Raw genomic sequence first — 20284 nt, forward strand, 5'->3', positions numbered from 1 at the left:
TAGTAGTAAATGCATATTATGATCCAGGAATGATACTAGAGTCTTTTTCTCATTTTATATGTATATCTTAGTGTGTGTGTCTATACATATATACATGCTTATTATATATATATATAGTCTGTGTGTCATTGTATACATATATCATTGTATATGTGTTTGATACATGTCCACATATACACACACATACCAGTCAGGATTAAAAAAGACAAAGAATCTACTATCTCTCATATATGATAAGATAATATACATATATTTCCTATAGGTACATGGTATATACCCATGAGGTCAATAATCAAATTCCTGTAGAGCTTCTGAATCCTATCCCAAATTTTAATATACACAGATCTAATTCTAGATCTTTTGGGCAGGCTGGGAATTACTGCTCCAGTATACATAGTGCAAGTCACTGCTCTTGAGATTGATCAATAAAAGGAAGGACTAGGAGTTAAAACGAGAGGAGAGGCAAAGCCAGGGTAGTGTATGCAAACACACACACACACACACACACACTCACGTACACACACAAAGACTTTGGAAGTACAAGATAAATGAAGGCATGTGAATCCGCATCAACCTTAGAACTATGCACGAAGGTCTGTCTACGGTGAGGAGGATAGCGTCCTTATGACGTAAGGCAAACTGGGCTCAGATAGGGTAACCCTGCAATTTAAGGAAGTGAGTTAGGAAAATACCTACTTCCTCCATTCTGCACTCTGCATATCTGGGGCTCTTCTGATGGGCTGTGGGACAGAAGTGGGCAGTTCTGGGTCACACAATACGAAGATACCAGACATCTAAACAAAAGCCAAGTCCCTGCTCTGTCTTCATCTTCCTGAAGAAATCCGAACACAGAACATACCATGATGCTCTCAGTCATTCTGAATTCATGGTGACGAGTGGTGAAGGCCACCGAATGTGAACCCCCCATCTTCTCCCGGATCTGTTCAGATCTAATATCCCACAAAGCACAGGGGTTAAAAGTAAAACTAGACTGAAAATGAAACGAGGAATTAGCTCTCTACGGAGGCACGCCCTGAGACTTGTCTGTGGAGGGACTTAGATCACAAATGGGACATCCATACCAGCCACACACGGCCTGTCTCACACTGGGGGCAGAGGATGGGACAGAAAGATAGGTTTCCGGACTGCCTTTGGAGGGTGTGCTTACCATCTTGGGGTAGGAAACAGAGGGAAGCCCACTGGCTTTGAGCGAGTCATGAGGCAGGCATGGAGAGAGAGAGGGAGAGAGAGAGAGAGAGAGAGCACAGTGATGGAACGGGTACCTCCTCTTGAAAGCTCGGTAACCGCACCCTGTGGTCAAGGGCTTCCAACGGATACAAGTAGGGCGAGAAACCAAGCGTGTTCAGTATGATACAACTCCTTGGAAAGCTAAGCAGAAATTTCTTCCCCCTTTAAGGAAATGTGATGAAGAAGATTAAGGGTTCCCCCACGATCACCACCCCCTGGGACATTCCGTTGCCATCCTGTTAATTCCATCACCAACTCCCTCCCCCAGCCACCAGGCCTCTGTGCGCCCCAAGGGTGAGCCGGCACACCGCCCACGAACAGTGCAGTCTTGTGTCTGCTTCAAACCAGTTACCTCACAGAGAGGGGCCCCCTGAGACGCCCATAAATCCCCACCATCTCTTTTTATTTCCTTTTGAGGAAAATAGCGTTCTGACAAACCTATTACCAGACACAAAAACACAGAACCCACGTTTGCCCTTTTAACTCATCTTCCCCAAGGGCGAATCCCAATCTCGCCCCTTCTTACACACCGGTCTTCTACTTCAGTCTTGCTCCTACAGCAGCGCCTGCCAACTTCTTCTGTAAAGGGCCACGTGGCATTTTCAGCTCTGTGGGCCACACGGTCTCTGTCACACCACCCAGCTCTGCTCTGGGACCATGAAAGTCACCGTAGGTCGCACCGAAATCAATGAGCGTGGCTGGGCTCCGAAAGGACTTGACTGATGAATGCTGAATTTCAAATTTTTTGATTTTCATGTGTCGCAAAATACTCTTCTGATTTTTTTTCCCCAACCATTTAAAAATGTACAGACTATTCTTAGTTAACTGGCCTTACAGGCTGCAAGCAGGGTTTGGCCCATAGATGTGGGAGTGACTTACTAGCCCTTTTGAGGGACACTGCTGCTTGTCCCGGCCTGTTTAGGTGGGGGAGGGGAGACAGGAGGCCAGAATCGCAGTGTCCCCCTGAGGAGCCAGACAGCCCCTCCTGGGTCCACAGGGATCCGCCCCGGGTGCAAGGCCCCTCAGACCCGTCCTCGGAATGTCTATCATGCTGATTTTATTAAGCTTTTTTTGTTGTTTTTTGTTTTGGGTATCCCATGGACGTGTCCTCACGTGCCATGATCAGCCAGTAGCTTTGACAGGAGGGCGGCTGCCCTGAGCTGGAGCACAGCCCGTGAGCCGAGCTGCTGCTGTCCCCTGGCCGCAGACCAGGCCCAGACCTCCTCCTCCTCAGCCCGGCGGTGCTGACGTCGAAGGAAAACAGTAAGTCCTGCACGTCAGAGAAACTGCTGCTCCTGCAACAAGCCGCCAGAGCAGGTGGCGCGGGCCTGGTGGGAAGGAGGGGGCTCTGGCTCTGGTGACCTCTGAGGGGACACCCCGCCGGAGCCCCGGGCGCAGGCAGTAATGCGGTCTGTGAAACAGCACAAGGGTACATGAGAGGGGTCTAAAGCCAAAGGGCTGTCGTAGAACAACTGCTTACCCGCCCCTTGAAAATTAGGTCGCACCGGTTCCACCTCTTCCTCCGTCGCCACTACTTTCACATGCAGCGTCTTGGCCGCAAGGTCACAGAAGCCCGGATTGCCCGCCTCATTCCCTGGCCTCCTGGTCGTCCGTCTACCCCTACAGCTTACGGGCCCTTTAGATTCGACTTCAGGCTCCCCTCTGGTGGAGAACTTACCCATTACTAGGTTCCGTGGAACTCCCAATTATTTTCTTTGGAAATTTTGAAGAATGACACGTTGTTGCCCACAGGGTGTAACCGGCCACCTGCTACATCTTTCATTGGTCTAGTGGCTCCGAGTGGTCTTGGTTTCCCTCTGCTACTGCTCACAGCTTCGCAGCTCCCAGACCCAGATGGTGACTCCCCCCCAGCGCAGCACCCCAATAATTACAGTCCAGCCAGAGCCCAATACATTCCAGCTCTTCGCCAAGGGGAAACATCCCCTCTTAATTTTGGTGAATAATATTTCCATTATTTCATGGAATTTACAGGCACTTCGTTGAAACTTTAGAGGATTTATTGAAATGTGAATATGGAATGGACAGTCCATGGAAATTACTACAGTCTCTATATAAGCATTCTGTTAGGAAATTAGCTCGTCAGGGATTGCCAACCATTACACTAGATACGCATCAATTATGTGTAATCAGTGATGCGTTTATTAAAAAAAAATCAGCCCTTATAGACATTTTTTTTTCTCCAATTGATGCAAGTGAAAAACTATTTCAGAATCTCATTTCTATTAGTCATCAGCTGCGGGGAGAGTGAAACACATGGAGGTTATATGGTTAGGATGGAGTGTTCACATTCAATAACATGTTACTTGTATGCATTTTACATTCCTCTGCATAATAAAATGAGTCCTGATTTCATCTGATTTTTTTTTAAGTCAAAGTACAATGTTTTTCCTCCTCCTCCAAAGTTTGCTTCTTAAGGACAGTCTACCTTATAATTAAAACCAGAAGAAAAATGGCAAAAGGGCAGGATCGACGCAGTAGACTTAATATTCACTGGTTGCTAATAGTTTGTAACTAAATGTTTACCACGCTGTGCTACTCATCACTTACGCAGCTGCGTGGGAGGTGTTAGGGGGTGGGGGGGAAGAAAACCCGCAGTGATTGGGAGACGTATGATCTGGTTTTACCAAGGGACATCTTGTTGAAAACATCAGATCATGGGCACTGGAGTTGTCTCTGCTGCTTACGCTAAAGAGAATCAGAGGCATAGAAAATGATGGAAATACAGTCAGTCAGGGAATTAAGAAATCAAATAATGTCATGGAATTGTGTTAAGAAAATAATATATTGATTCTCATTGAGAAATAGTATTGATAATTGATTGGATTCAAAAATCAAACATGAGGGCAGCCTGGGTGGCTCAGCGGTTTAGCGCCGCCTTCAGCCCAGGGGGTGATTCATGCCTGCACGGAGCCTGCTTCTCCCTCTGCATGTGTCTCTGCCCCTCTCTGTGTCTTTCATGAATAAATAAATAAACTCTTTAAATAAATAAAAATCAAACATGAAATTTTTTGCCAGTTAATTCTGAATAAGTTATTCCAACAGCAAGGGAGGAAACTTTGTTCTGGGATTATTTTAAATAAAAAGAACACTGTGTGTAACACAGTTGAGTTGATATTTCTATCATCACCTCAGATCTTTCCATTCCTTTATAAACCTTATACAGAAAATAATGCCTTCCATTTAGTCAGGAGTGAAGTTGGTTGTGGAACAAATAACTGAGAAACACTGCAAAAATATTCAAAGGAATTGGCTCATTTGGGTGAATGGGCCAGTATATGGCAAGTGTGTTTCAACGCAGACAAGTCTCATATTACTTTTTGTAGGAGAAAACCCCAATTCATTCTGAAACCAAGAGCTTCATAAAATCATCTTAAACTGTCTAGGACACAATATTCATGGAAATAATTCCAAAAAAGTTGATCACAGGGATCTAAGTATTAGAAAATGAATTCTTATATCCGGAGTATTCTTTTTCTTCAGCTAAGACGGGAGAAGAGGTGATGTATGATGCACGTTACACAGCGGAGTCTCAGCTGCAGCGCAGGAGACCAAAGGGATGTCCGGGTCGAGGGGCGGTGGGGGGGGGGGGCCGCAGCGCTCCCCCGGTCACCCCGGCGTCACCCCCGCTCCCTGCCGGGCCCTGGGCCCCCTGCGAGGTCTTCCTGGCCTCGGCGCCCTCCGCCCCCTCTTTCTGCTCCAGGCTGCAGGCTCCAGGCCGGGCGCTTGCTGTCCCCCCAGTGGCTGTCGTGGCGCAGAGGGCTCCAGGCAGGTGGCACCGCGGCCAGAGCGCCAGCCACGGTCCTCTGGGCACCTTGGGTTACGGGGTGGCAGCCTCGTGCCGGCGCGGCCGAGGGGGCTGAGTGTCCTCGGGGCCCCTGCGCGGGGCGGTCCTAGGAGTGGCCGCGACGCCGCCTCGGGCGTTTGGCCGCACCCTCTCTTACTTGGAATCCCCGGGGTGCTGGGCCGGGTGCCCCCCTCCGCAGGCGCCCGCGTCCCTCGCTTAGGGCGAGCGACAGACGCCGGTTCCTCTTGTCCCCGTGGGCCTCAGGGTGCCCTGGCTCTGTCACGACCCACTCACACTTCTTCCCAACTGCTGGCCCTACTCACAGTAACTTTGGGCCACAGCCTGTCCTAAACCTATTTACCAGATCCCAAATCATATAGGGTAAATTTCTATTTTAAGAATCCTGTTATTCCAGGGCGCCAGGTGGGGTGGGGGTGGGGGGCTCAGTCGGTTAAACGGCTGCCTTTGGCTCAGGTCAAAATCTTGGGGTCCTGGAATCTAGCCCCAGGTCAGGCTCCCTGCTCAGTGGGGAGTCTGCATTTCCTTCTTCCTCTGTGCTCTTTTTCTCTCTCATTCTCTCGCTCTCTCTCAAACAAATAAAATCTTAAAAAAGTAAAAATCCTCTTATTCCATATCACTAATAATAGTTCTCCTTCTCTGATGAAACCCTAATTGATACAGAAATTAGTATCAGACATGTTCAGGAGCTTTATGAAGGGTGGACTCCCTGCCTTGGTTTATTTTTTTTTTTATGTTTTTTTTTTTAAAGATTTATTTACTTATTTATGGTAGACATAGAGAGAGAGATAGAGGCAGAGACACAGGCAGAGGGAGAAGCAGGCTCCATGCCAAGAGCCGGACACGGGACTCCAGGACTGCGCCCTGCACCAAAGGCAGGCGCTAAACCGCTGAGCCACCCAGGGATCCCCCTGCCTTGGTTTATTCAGTTGATTGAGCTGATCTGATTAGGGATGAAGGCATTGATGAGCCTGCTGCCAGTGGTAATGCAGACACTGGTAGTCCACTAAAGGTACAATGATATTGAGGGTTTGGGTTAAGAGAAACCCCCTTCAGGTGATCATTCTATTGGAAATAATGGTTAAAACTTCTTGAAAGTTTTATATGTGCCAGGTGCGTTTTCTCATTTACTCCTCATAAGTGCTTGAGGTGTATGCATCTAAAATGGCATCCAAAAATGCAGGCTTTTCCCCCTCACATAGCATCTGCCTGGATGGACTTTAGGAACAACGCATTAGGTATTTTGACCTTGAGCAACCAGTGGGCTGCATGTTTGACCAGTCCTGTCCCTTGACCCAAAGAAGAACCTTCCCTGAATCGCATTGTAATGCCATGTCCTTGGCTTTTATCAGCAGCCATATGACATCTGGCTAGCATACAGGATGTAGGAATGTTCCTGGAAATTGTGAATCCTTATATTGAGCCCCACATTGACAAATCAAACTGTACTAGGGAAATTGTGCTACCTCTAAAGAATTCTTTTTTTTTTTTTCCTGGTAATGGTAACTAAGAAATTGACTGTTTCACTTTTCCACTTTAGCTCTTAGAAATCTAAGTCCATTTAAAGTTTGACATACTTGTGATTTTTTGCACCCCAGCCATGACTCTTTAATATTTCTGCATTGATTTATATTGATATTTAGCAGTATTTTCTTCAATATGTTTTTGTTTATAAAAGATATGTGCAGGTGTGTTATCGAACTTGCTATATGCTAGGTACTTTCTAGGTAATAGTGTAATAAATAAAAACATACTCCCTGCCTTCATGGAACCTCAGTTGAAAGTGATAATGCCAGGGCTCCTGGATGGTTCAGTCAGTTAAGTGTCTGAATCTTGGTTTCAGCTCAGGTCATGATATCAGGGTCTTGAGATGGAGCCCTGAATTGGGCTCCCTGCCCAGTGGGGAGAGCACTTGAGATTCTCTTTCTCCCTTTCCTCTGCCCCTCCTCCAGCTCACATGCACACACTCTCTCACATTCTCTCTCTTTCAAGTAAATAAATAAATCTTAAAGAAAAAAAGTAAGTGGTAATGCCAGAAATTAAGGAAAGGTGTGCCATTCTCTATTTCTTTTTGTCATTGTTTCATTTACTATCACATGAAAGCAGGCATAGGGAATATCTAGGAACTTAGTTTTGCCCTCAAAAAGAACTTTGAGAAGTAAACTTACTGTGGCCTTGAGGATACAAAGAGAGTATGAATTTCTTGTCTTTTCATTCACTCGACACCTTACTGAGTGCCTTCTGTGTGCCAGGAAGTTTGCTAGATGCTGGTGATTCAACGGTGAACAAGGCAGGTGTGGTCACTGCCACAGTGGAGCTTACGTTCTAAGAAAAGAGACATGGAACACGCACTGACAAATATGACTACTGTTATAAACGAGATACCATAAAGGCTATGATTGTGAATAACAGGGACACCCGATTAAGTCTGGGAGGTGAGCAAAGACTTGTCTCCAAAGGACCTGGGAGAGAAATGACAAAAGGAAATAGCAGGTGGATAAAGAATGTTCCATGCGGAGGGCTGTTTGAGAATCACTACACTTTGCCCTTTAAATTTTCAGAACTAAAGCTCCATGTTGCCTCCTACCATCTCCTTCTTTACATCTTTACATCTCCTCCTCCTCCACTCACATCGCCCAATCATGTTTTCACTGTTTCTGAAATTAAAGCTTGTTATTGTTATTGAAGGTTCTTAATTTCAAGATTATATAAAATATTATTCAAATATTTTCTCTAAAAATGAAATAAGGTTACTTTTTCCCTCGTATATGGTCTCAAATTTCTTTTCTCAATGGTTTTTCTTGTTTGTTTATTCTAAGTAGGCTCCACACCCAACATGGGGCTCAAACTCTCAACCCTGAAATCAAGGGTCACATGCTCTACTGACTGAGCCAACCTGGTGCCCCTTTCACTCCTTTTTAAATTGATATATGCCCACTTCAAAGAAGCTTTCCTCTTTCTTCACATGAAGACAACCAAAATGAGAAAACCATGGCTGGTACTTTTTTCAATGTCTATGTGTACTTTATGGATCAATGAATAGGAATGGGTATTAGTCGCATGAAATGAATTGAAAAGGCTAAACTGAATATGAAAAAATGAATCATTAATTCTAACTATAATTGTCCCACATGCATATGGTTTTTAATTCTTATACTAACAAAGAAACGTGCGACAAATTCCCTATTCATTTTCCACAATCCACAGCCCTCCCACCTTCCATATTCATGGGCCAGCTTCTTCTTGTTACCCAGCTGAAGTCCACACCTGCCAACTGTGGGATCAAGCTGGGCTGGATTCGCAGCCAAGAACAGAAAGGGAGTAATTATGAGGTCTTCCTGGACTCAGTAGCTAATATGATCTGAGTAATGTATGTATCTTCTTCTATATTGGTACCTAAATGCTTTCCAAAGCACTCTTCCCATTATGCCACAAATTATGTTTTTGTATTAGAGAAAGCACTAGAATTGGGATTAGGAGACCTGGGTTTTGATCCTGGTGTGACCTCTTCTTAGCTTGCAAACTTCTAGAGCCATCAGTGTCTACAGAGCAGTGTCCATAACTGTACAGGTCCATTAATTTGCTAGGGCTCCCATGACAAAGTACTACAGACTGGGCATTTTAAACAACAGAAATTTATTTCCTCACAGTTCTGGAGCTGGAAGTCTGAGATCAAAGTGTCAGGAGAGTTAGTTTCTTTTGAGGCCTCTTTCTTTGCTTATGGATGGCCATCTTCTATGTTTTCACATAGTCTTCCCTCTATGTACATGTACAGGCATCCTAATTTCCCCTTCTTCCAAAGACACCAGTCACGTGGGCTTAGAGCCCATTCTAATATCTTCATTTTAACTAGACTACTTCTTTGAGGACCTTCTCTCCAAATGCATTCACATTTTCAGGTATCTAGTGGTTAGGACTTCATTATACGAATTTGGGGAGGACGAAATTAAGTTCATAACAGGGTTGATTGATGTTTTGAGGGTCAGATTAAATGAGACCAAAGAATTGAAGGCATCTATTTCTTAGTAGATGTTCAATAAGTGCTAGTTAAACCTAAACAAGTAATCTTTGAAGTACTCATTATTTCTAATGTAATGGTATGCAGAAACATTTGGTGTGAAAGGTGAACATAGAGTAAGAAACCTGGATTCTATAGGGATACACAACTACAGTCTTGTAACAGAGTAATTCAAATGCTTGAGTTAATGCCTTTGCTGCCTTTGAGATTCAGCAGTGATGAGGAAGTCACTTCACTTCAATATCCCTGTGATCAATAAAAATTTTTTTGAGAATTCTGAGTATTTTAAACATTCAATAGTTGGAATTAAATTTATTCAAGGTTTTATTTCTAAATGAGAGTCAAACTTTTAAGTTTGCTTGACTCAGAAATCCAAAATGGGTATAACTGTGTATGATGCGTGCATACATATGGTAAAAGTTTAGAATCAGAAAAATACTCTGGTAGTATTAATAAATGCATTAGTACATCAATAAATAATACATTAATATATTATTCATGTAATTAATACATAAAATAAGTGAACCTTTTAGTACTTTTGCAGGGAGCTAATGTAGTCAGTAAAGAGAAAAGATAAAGACCTCCTCAATACCCCAGTCATTAGGTTACTTTTCTTAAAAACCATCAGCTCTGCTTCTTGATGATTCTCAGTAGCTATGTAGCATCACATTTACTGATAGAAAAATACAGATATCACCTGATTCAAATAAATTTGATGTAAGATTTTTTAAAGAAAGAGGATAAAGAGTTAAGTCATTCACAGAAACTGCAACCTGAGACAAGCATTTCATTTGTTTCCTGTTTGGAATGTGTGGTTTTAGGTGCAGGAACCTACATTCAGAGTAGATCCTTACAGCCCAGTAAGTTAAGAAAGACATCGTAAACATCTAGAGATTAGAAAAAAGGTGGGGGTGGTTGGGATTATTTTCTAGTATCCATAATTATGGAGTCAGCAGAAAGAAAATTCCAATGAGTCTTGGGAATGAGGAAAGAAAATACTGAGACATTTAAATTGCTGCGCAGGTAGGGACTTGCTGAACTATTTTTCTTACCATTATAGAGTAGGCTAGCATACTAAAAACATCTTCACGTAAAACATTTAAACCTCATTCTATCAGATAACTTTCTTCTCTAAACATACATCACTAACATTTGTAAGAATGTAGCCAGATAAAACTTTAAAAAAAAAATTCTCCTCTCCCATTTCTTTCCCTTTTGTCCTCACCGTCAGTAACCTCATTCCCCACCAAAACAATTTAAAAATAAAAATAAATCATGTATCCCATCATTCAGGGGAGGTACGTGGTAAATAGAAGTTTGTTTCTAGTTTTTGCCTTTCAATATACTAGACCCTGAGGAGATGGATGAGGCATCTCAAATACAGAGAGGTGGGAAACAGAGGATGTCCGCTTTCCTCACCTCAACTTCTCCTTGGTATAGAAAAATATTCCTGGCTTAAGTAGATACAAAGGCAAATATAAGAAGATTGAGAACACCTGCCCCCATATAGCTTAACTAGTAGTACTGAGAACTGAGGTCATCTGTGTCAACCTGACTTTTAAATTTTTATTCCAGGAAATTCTTTCCCAGGAAGATGGTTCCATAAGCCAATAAATAACGCCAGTGTTTCCCTCAGCGACTCCATTACCATACATTTAGCTGAACAAATAGTTTGTTCTTCTGAGGAAATAACCCCTTCCTAAAACTGTAGGGGGAAGGAACATGCTTTCCTGGAGAAGTTTCCAGCATTTAGAGCACACCCTTCAAGGTACATGATTCTGATGATAGGGAAGTTCTGTGTCTTTCGTTGCTTGAGTCATTTCACAGCTCTATAAACTGCAGATAACAGACAGCAATGCAAAATAATTCTTGTCTGTATACCTGTAAATAAATTGTCCCACAAACTCCCAGCAGAGGTATCACTGTATGGATAAAGTCGAGCAGAGGTGCCAGTGCATAGGACTATAGAGATGTGGTTCATCTCCCCTGAGTTGTTATATTTTGATCTAAGAGGCGAATGACTTCTTTCAAGACAATACTCATAGATAGATGGCATTTTGAAGATAACATTTAAAACTTCAAACCAGTCTCTGTTGTATTTAGCTAAAAAGAAAAAAAATTTTAATATATGGCCTTGGATATTGTTATTTTTAAATTTTAAAGATTGTTACATTTCTTCTTAAATGACTGTTATTATGATAAACTATTTTTCCAGAAAACCATTTGTGAAATGCATCATTGATGGTTGGCAATGTGTTCATTTCTTTGTTAACAGAAATGTCATCCTTTTGGACTGCTCCTAAAGTCTTGTGATTAGAAGTTTTGGCTCAGAATCAGAAGTAGATAAAAAATGCATTATTCTTCTAGTGATAGATGATGGCAGTGGTGGCAAATTTGATGGAAAATAAAGAGCTAAATACAGATTTATTCATTTACACATTTTTATTCCCTGCATATCCTATACATTTTGGCAAATAACGTACTGTTTTTCACAGTGACTTTACCAACACTTACCTCAAAAATATGTCTATGATTTTAATGTATAGACATTGCGATCTCAAAATTAACTGTACAAACATATTTTTGATTACTTATACCTTCCTGAATCTGTTACAGATGTATGAGATTAAGACACAATTAAACTTCAAATAAGTAGAGTTTTACTGGAAAATTTACTGTTACTTTAAATTAATAATCCTACAATTCTAGTCTATTACTCAAATCATGATAGCTATTAAATTTACAATATGATTCTAGATTTTTAAATGTCATAACTGTATTGAACAAAGACAAAATTTGTTTTGTAGAAAATGAAATGTTAGGCATTTTTTTAAGTAGGGCTCAGACCCATGACCCTGATATCAAGACCTGAGCTGAGATCAAGAGTTAGAGGCTTGGGCGGCCCGGGTGGTTCTGCGGTTTAGCGCCTGCCTTCGGTCCAGGGCCTGATCCTGGAGACCTGGGATCGAGTCCCACATTGGGCTCCCTGCATGGAACCTGCTTCTCCCTCGGCCTGTGTGTGTCTCTCTCTCTCTCTCTGTGTCTCTCATGAATAGATAAAATCTTAAAAAAAAAAAAAAAAAAAACCAACAACACACACCTTGAGATTTAATGTATACACCCTTCAAATCATCATTGAAGCATATTTATAGAATATAAAACTCACCCATTATAAGTGTAAAGTTGTATGAGTTTTTGTAAATATATCATGATGTGCCGCCACCACTGGAGTCAAAGTCTTAGAACTTTACTCATCCTCAAAATTCTCCTGTGTCCCTCTGCAATCGAACTGTCCCTCATCCCCAGCCACAAGGCAAACACTAACCTGCTTTCTGCTCTTGTATTTCTGCATTTTCCATAATTTTGTATTCATATTTCATATGTTTTTTGTGTGTGGTTTCTTTTACTCACTTTTATGGTTTTGAGATTCTTCCACATTGTTCTACATGCCATAGTCATTCTCTTTTATTAGCTAAGTTGTATTCTATCAAACACATGCCTTATTTTTTTTATGCATTAAACACTTGATGGATAGTCGAGTTGTTTCTATCGTTTGGCTATTATGAATAATGCTGCTATGAACATTTGTGTACGAATCTTTGAGAAATCTCAGTTCTCTTAGGCAAAAACCTAAGAATGGAATTGCTGGGTCGTGTAATAGGTGCATATTTCAATTTTTAAGATACTGACAAACTTTTTCCAGTGGCTGCACCATTTTGCATTTCCACCAGCAATGTACAAGAGTTCTAGTTGTATACATCTTTACCAACACTTGGCATTTCAGTCCTTTTTTTTTTTTTTTTTAAGATTTTATTTTGGGGATCCCTGGGTGGCGCAGCGGTTTAGCGCCTGCCTTTGGCCCAGGGCGCGATCCTGGAGACCCGGGATCGAGTCCCACGTCGGGCTCCCGGTGCATGGAGCCTGCTTCTCCCTCTGCCTGTGTCTCTGCGCCTCTCTCTCTCTCTCTCTCTGTGACTGTCATAAATAAGTAAAAAATAAATAAATAAATAAATAAATAATACTAAAAAAAAAAAAAGATTTTATTTTTAACTAATCTCTACACCTAACATAGGGCTCAAACTCACAATCCTAAGATCAAGAGTCACACGTTCCACTGACTGAGCCAGCTTGGTGCCTTGGCATTTCAGGATTTGTTTGTTTTGTTTTTTTAAAGTAGGTTCCACATCTAGCATGCAGCCCAACATGGAGCCAAACTCGTCCCTGTGAGATCAAGACCTGAGCCAATATCAAGAGTTGGACAAAACTGACTGAGCCACTCAGGCACCCTTCAGTCTTTTCAATTTAAGATATTCTAATGGGTGTGTAGTAGTAGCTCATTGTGGTTTTGATTTGCATTTCCCTAATTACCAATGAAATTGAGCAGCTTTTTGTCACATGCTTGTACAGATATTTTTCCTATTCCTTAAAATTGAGTTATCTTATTATTGAATTGTAAAAGTTCTTAATCATATCTGTAGACAAGCAAAATATTTTTATTTTTTTTGAAGTCTGTATCAGTTTTTCCATTTATGGTTCATGTTTTCTGTGTCTTATCCCAAGGTCACAAAGGCTTTTCTCCTATGCTTTGTTCTGTAGGATGTATATGTGTTTTTTTCCTTCCATTTAGGTCTATGATCCATTTTGAATTAATTTAGATGTCTGGTATAAAAGTAGATCAAAGTTTATTTCTTTTCCATATGGATATTCAGTCATTCCATAAACTTTTCTTGAAAAAAAAAAAACTATTCTTGTTGAATTTGACACCTTTACTGAAAATCAATTGCCCACATAAGTGTAGGTCCATTTATGGATTCTCAGCTCTGTTCCATTGACCTATATGTCTATCTTTGTGAATCCTTTCATTTTTAGTCCTGCAGAACAAGATAATATTTAAAGAAAATAATTTTGCTTAATACCTTCCACTGAAGCAGACAACTTACCAAAATTTAAATACCATAATAGCCAAACAAGTATGATTAATCTTTCTAAAAACTGTGTTCATGGGGTGCCTGGGTGGCTTAGTCGTTTAAATGTCTGCCTCCAGCTCAGGTCATGATCTCAGGGTCATGGGATTGAGCCTCGAGTTGGGCTCCCTGCTCAGCGGGGAGTCTGCTTCTCCCTCTCCCTCTTTTTCTGCCCCTTCCCCCATTCGTGTGCTCTCTCCCTCTCTCTATCTGAAATAAAGAAGTAAAATCCCTTTTTAAAAAGTGTGCTTTACTACACAGTTTAAAACAAAAGTAATAATTAGATCATTTTAGATTTTTTTTAACTGGGTCTAGAAAATATCTGAAGGAAAAAGCTATTGTTCGAGGTAGTAAACTATTATTAACTGCTGTGTTGCTTATTATATTCATTAAGAATGATAATTTTCAGGGGTGCTTCGGTAGCTCAATTGGATAAGCCTCTGACTCTTGATCTCGACTCAGTTCTCAATCTTATGGTTGTGAGGTCAAGTCCTGCATTGGACTCCATACTGGACATAGAGCCTTCTTGAAGGAGGAGGAGGAGAATTAGAATTATCAAATTTTCAAATTAAAAAGGGTTAAAACAAACATGACTATGAGACAATTGAAGCATAGTAAGAATATACATTGTTTGTTTAAACTGGTTCAAGTCTTTAACCACCAATGAATTATATCTATTGGTATAAAACAATACTAGGTAATGTAATGATAGAATCATTGTCAGTAATTTTGAGAAATGGAGAACACAAGAGTTGCCAGAAGACTGAATATGAACAGATGTTTCCATTTTCAAAACATAAAAAAAATAGATTCCAGAAACTAAATGCTGATAATAAGCATGATATTGAAAACTGGAAAAATTATAGAACAGATGAAGCATATAATTTATCCACATCTTTTCAACTGATCACTAGAAAATAATATGGATTTTACAGCAACTAAATTATTTAAATTGCACACCTGAAAATGGCTAACACAGATCTTGAATTATTGTAAATGAATAGTAAGTATCTTTTTTAAAAATAAAGCAACGCTAAAGCTTTCTCTGGTAAATCACATAATGGAAATTGGAAATAAAGCAAAGAAATGAAGTAAAAAAAAAAAACTGGAACCAAAAAGAATTCTTTTAAAAATATGTAATATTCTATACCTAAACGACAAAAAATCTTGGGGTGCCTGGGTGTCTGAGTTGGTTGGGTATCTGACTCTTGGTTTCAGCCGGGGTTGTGGTCTCAGGGTCATGAGATCGAGCTCCAGGACCGGCTCTGTGCTCAGCTTCTCCCTCTCTCTCTGCTCCTCCCCGCACCCCACTCCCAAGCTCTCTCTCTTAAAATAAATAAATTAAATACATAAATAAATAAAATTAATCTTAAAAAAAACAAAAGCAGAAAAGCTGTGTGACATGGACTCATCTCAAATTATTGGAATTCATACTCCCTGCTGTGTGCATGGCAGACCCAGGGACACTAAGTATAAACTGAAACATAGTCCTGTAGAAGTTGAGTATGTGAGTTTGGAGTCCAGGGCAAAGACAGGGCTGGAACAGCCAATACGTTTGTGGTATTTGCACCCATGAGACTGGAAGAGATCACCTAGGAAGTAAATATGGGCAAGAAAAACTCAGGACTGAGGCTTGGGACACTTAGACATATAAGGAAGATTCATTGAATAAGATTGAGATCCAACAACCAGTGAGGCGAAGGTGAAGATGTAGAAGGGTGTGTCCTGAAGCTAAATAAAGCAAGTGTTTCAAAAGAAAAGGGGCGCCTGGGGGGCTCAGTTGGTCAAGAATCTGACTCTTGGTTTCAGTCCAGATCATGATCTCAGGTTTGTGAATAGAGCTCTTCACTGGGTGTGGATCCTGCTTGGAATCCTTTCTCTCCTCTCTTCTCTAAAAAAAAAAAATAATAATAATAAAGGAAGAAAAAATGGACTGTGTCAATGCCTCTGAGAGACCAGACAAGGACTGACAGCTGAAGCAAAGTAGAAATAGGACAGGAACAGTTTCAGGGGAAGGAGGACAAAACCTAATTGGAGTTTGTTCAAGACAAAATGGGAAAGGATGAAAAAGAGACAGACAATACATTGAAAAGTCTTTATAGAGAGGAGCAGAAAAAATTACCAGGAGCAAAAGGAATGTATGGCCAAGGGAAGTCTTTTTTTAGGTTGAGAAATTTATGTGTTTATATATTGATAATAATATAGAAAGAAAAATTGATGGTGTAGGAGAAAAAGGAAAACATTTCAGAAGAAAAATGTGTAAATGGTTTAGAAACAATAGCATTCAGTGTGTAAATTGAAAATTTCACTAAAGTTGGCAGCTGCAGCTCCATGATTCACTCACGCAAGGTAGTGCATATAGGCACAGACATCGTCAGGTTGAGAGATTTAGGGGGCTTTCAGGTTCAGAGGGGGTTTAGGTTTTCCAAGAAGGAGACACTGAGACAGAATGAGGAGCCTAAAGTGGTTATTGGGTTGGGAGAGCCATCAGATATGGTGTAGACTTCTGTGATGCTGTCCTAACAATCTCTGCCAGCCCAGCTCTGGAGTTAAAATCGCTCATTAGAGGAGTCCCACCTTAGATGGAAATGGATAGATCCTTGCATAATGTCTTGTTCTGTCACTGGCCGTGGGCCACTCAAAAAGCCCATAGCCTCGGGTTGAAAGCTAAAGTGGACACTGAAGTCATTAAAAGCTGGAAGCTATCAGCCAAGCACATACCTAGCAACTGGGTAACATGTCCTTTCTTGAAGAGGGATCTCAGTGAGTAGGTGACACAAAATAGGAAGATGCAGAAATACTGATTACTTTGACCTTCACAGCGAAATAATAAACAAAGACATAGGCTTCAGAGGGGAGAGAGAAGTAGTTTTGAGTTCTTGTGGAAAGAGAAGCAGCATGAAATAGTTGAAGAGCAGAACTGTGAATATGGAGAAATTACTAGGCAGCCCCGATCTAGTGCTGTTTGGTGGTTACAAGTTTAAAACAAGATCAGTAGAAAGATCAGGAAAAGAAGTAATTGTTTAAATAATTGAAGAAAACTTTTAATATTAGATTTGAATGTGTCATTATAAAGCTAAGTGCCTAGAAAAATAGAAGCCAATGATGATATGTGCTATAGAGGCTTTTCTTTATTTTAAATATATTTTTTAAGAATAAATTCTAACTATCAAGAAAAACAAATTATACATAAAGAAACAAGTATCATGCTGACCTCATTTTTCCCTGAAGGGGCAATGAAACAACACAGAAAGTTAAAAGTTGTGTACCAGGAGAAATAGAAAACCCAGCATGATCAGTATAAATGATAACGCAGATTTATTATTTCACATAAGAATTGCTAGGTTGGCTCTGAGATGGTTAACTTAGTGACTCGAAGTCCTAGGTTCCTTCCATCATTCTCCTTTGCCAAGCTCAGGGGCTCAGTCTTGTCCTGAATTGCTCATCATTGTGGTCATACGATGGTCCTACAGTACCAGGTGTTATGAGTAGACATGACAATATCAAGCAGAAGAAGAAAGATCTCACTAGCTACAGTTGTGTCACATGCCCATTCCTAAACCAATCATTTTTTAATGGGAATGCAATTGTCTTTAGTGAAGTGCATGGCTGGGTGGAGAAGGGTGGATTATCAAACAAAACCAGAGTTCTCTCAGTAAAGAAAAAGGGGAAATAACCAATAGTACCTCCTTCATGAGATGAAAAAAAAATATTGTAATTTGAAATTAAAAACTCACTCATCATTTTTTTATGAAAGCACACTCTCAGACGTAAAAATACTTTAGAAAAAATATACCACCCACATGCCCTTGCTGAAAAAAATTTTTTTAAATATTACAGATGACTAAGGATAGAAACAACTCAGAAAGGGAAATCATGTTATGAAAGAGCTTATGGTAATTAATTAATCCAGCAGAACAAAGTTTAATTCTAATTCTTTGTCCTTAATAAATATCTCTGTAATTATATTGAAAACCAAACAGCTAAATTATATTAATGCTACGACTTGAAAAATGGCAGTGTTTAGACAAGTGAAGAATTGGGAAAAGCACACTGTCGACAGAAGGAACGATATGTGAGCGTTTCCCAAGGCTAGAGTGCAGAGAAGCCTAAGATAGGTTAGGCAGGAGTCAAATCGTGCTAAGCCTTGGAGCCAGATTAAGGATTTGTAGTTTAAGTATATTGAAAATCAATGATGTACTTTAAGTAGAGAAGTGACATATCTGCATCATTTTAAGATCATTCCAGTTGCTCTTCATTTTTTTTTTTTTTTAAAGGAGCCCAATGTGGAGCTTGGTTCCCAGCCTTTAGATCAAGATCCGGGCTGAAATCAAGAGTTGGACACTTCAACAGACCAAGCCACCCAAGAGCCCCTTGGTTGCTCTATAAAAAGATTGATGAGAGAGTGGGGCAAGAAAGGAAGTGGGAGGCTATTAAGATAAATATGTTGCTTGGCTTGGGAAGGAATTTGGAAATGGTGACCAATTGATAAATTGGTGTTATGTGTAGAAAGACTCAGTAGGACAAGCTGATAGAGTGCATGCCTATGAAGATAGGTAGAGGGAAATCATAGAAACAATAATTCAGACTTTTGGCTGTGTGGGTGGTAGTGCCATTTACTACATTGAGAAGCACATGTCGACATGGGAAAAAAAGGGGAGAGGGGAGCCAGAAGCTCTATTTTGAACATTTTAAGTGTGAGATGCCTGTGAAACATCCAAGTGAAGACATTAAGTAGGTAAAGTTCAGAATGGTGGTCTGAGCTGGAGATATAGTTTTGAAAGTCTTGGCATATATAGAAGATACTTAAAACTAAAAGAAATGAATGAGAACCTGAGGAAAGAAAAGGAAAAGAAAGGAGAGCAATAATATAGTGGTTGGGTTGAGAAGAATAAAATGAAGGAGACGGAAAAGGAAGAGGCAATGAATTAAGAGGAAAACCAGAGAGTGTTGCCATCATGGAAGCCAAAAGCAAGAAGGGAGTATCCAATTGTGTCAAAAACTCAGAAAGTCTAATAAGGTGGGAATATGCACATTTTCATTCGATATGGCAATGTAGAGGTTGATAGTAACAAAAGCAGTTTCAGGTGAGTGTTGGTGGCGGGACTGGAACTTCAAGTTGAAGTGGAATTGAGAATAAAAAGAATATGAGGAGGGACTCCTGGGTGGTTCAGAGGTTGAGCATCTATCTGCCTTTGGCTCATGATCCCGGGGTCATGAGCATGGCATGATCCCGGGGTCCTGGGATTGAGTCCTGCATTGGGCTCCCTGCAGGGAGCCTGCTTCTCCCTCCATCTCTGTCTCTGCCTCTGTCTCTCATGAATAGATAAATAATCGTTAAACAAAAAAAGAGAGAGAGACAGAAAGTACAGCATCTTTCTTGATTAAAACTCTTCACAATCTGGGATCCCTGGGTGGCGCAGCGGTTTGGCGCCTGCCTTTGGCCCAGGGCGCGATCCTGGAGACGCGGGATCGAATCCCACGTCAGGCTCCCGGTGCATGGAGCCTGCTTCTCCCTCTGCCTGTGTCTCTGCCTCTCTCTCTCTCTCTCTCTCTCTCTGTGACTATCATAAATAAATAAAATCTTTAAAAAAAAAAAAACTCTTCACAATGTAAGGATAGAGGAAACATATCTCAGTATTATAAAAGCCATATATGAAAAGCACACAGCAAATATCATCCTCAATAGGATGAGCCTTTCCCCTAAGATCAGGAACACAACAGAGATGTCGTGTTGATCTCACCACTGAGAGTTCAACACAGTACTAGAAGTCCTAGCCTCAGCAATCAGACAACAAAAAGAAATAAAAGGCATTCAAGTTGGCAAAGAAGTCAAACCCTCACTCTTCGAAGATGACATGATACTTGGATACTTGCCCTTGGACTCCCCTAAAAACAAACATCTGGACTAGATGTGTGGGCCTCCTGAAAGCAACCAAGCCCCAGCATACATAATTCTCTCCAACCTGTTCTCTGCTAAAAACTCCTCCAAGTCGATGGATTCTGCTTTCAGGCTTTGGCTGAGAGGACACCTCCTCTGGGAAGCTTTCTGACTCCCCAAGGCTGGGTTACACGCACGGAAGGCACTCAACATATCGTACTGATCACACCTACCAGCCCACCTCCCTGAGTCCTTGTGGGCAGAGAGGCAGCTGGTGTCCTGCTGTCACGTACTTGTTTTTCAGCATTCTGGCTGGTGAATCCCATCGCAGTCATCAGTCAGACATCACG

Source organism: Canis lupus, chromosome 15, assembly GCF_003254725.2.
Source record: "Canis lupus dingo isolate Sandy chromosome 15, ASM325472v2, whole genome shotgun sequence".
Classification (NCBI taxonomy): Eukaryota; Metazoa; Chordata; class Mammalia; order Carnivora; family Canidae; genus Canis; species Canis lupus.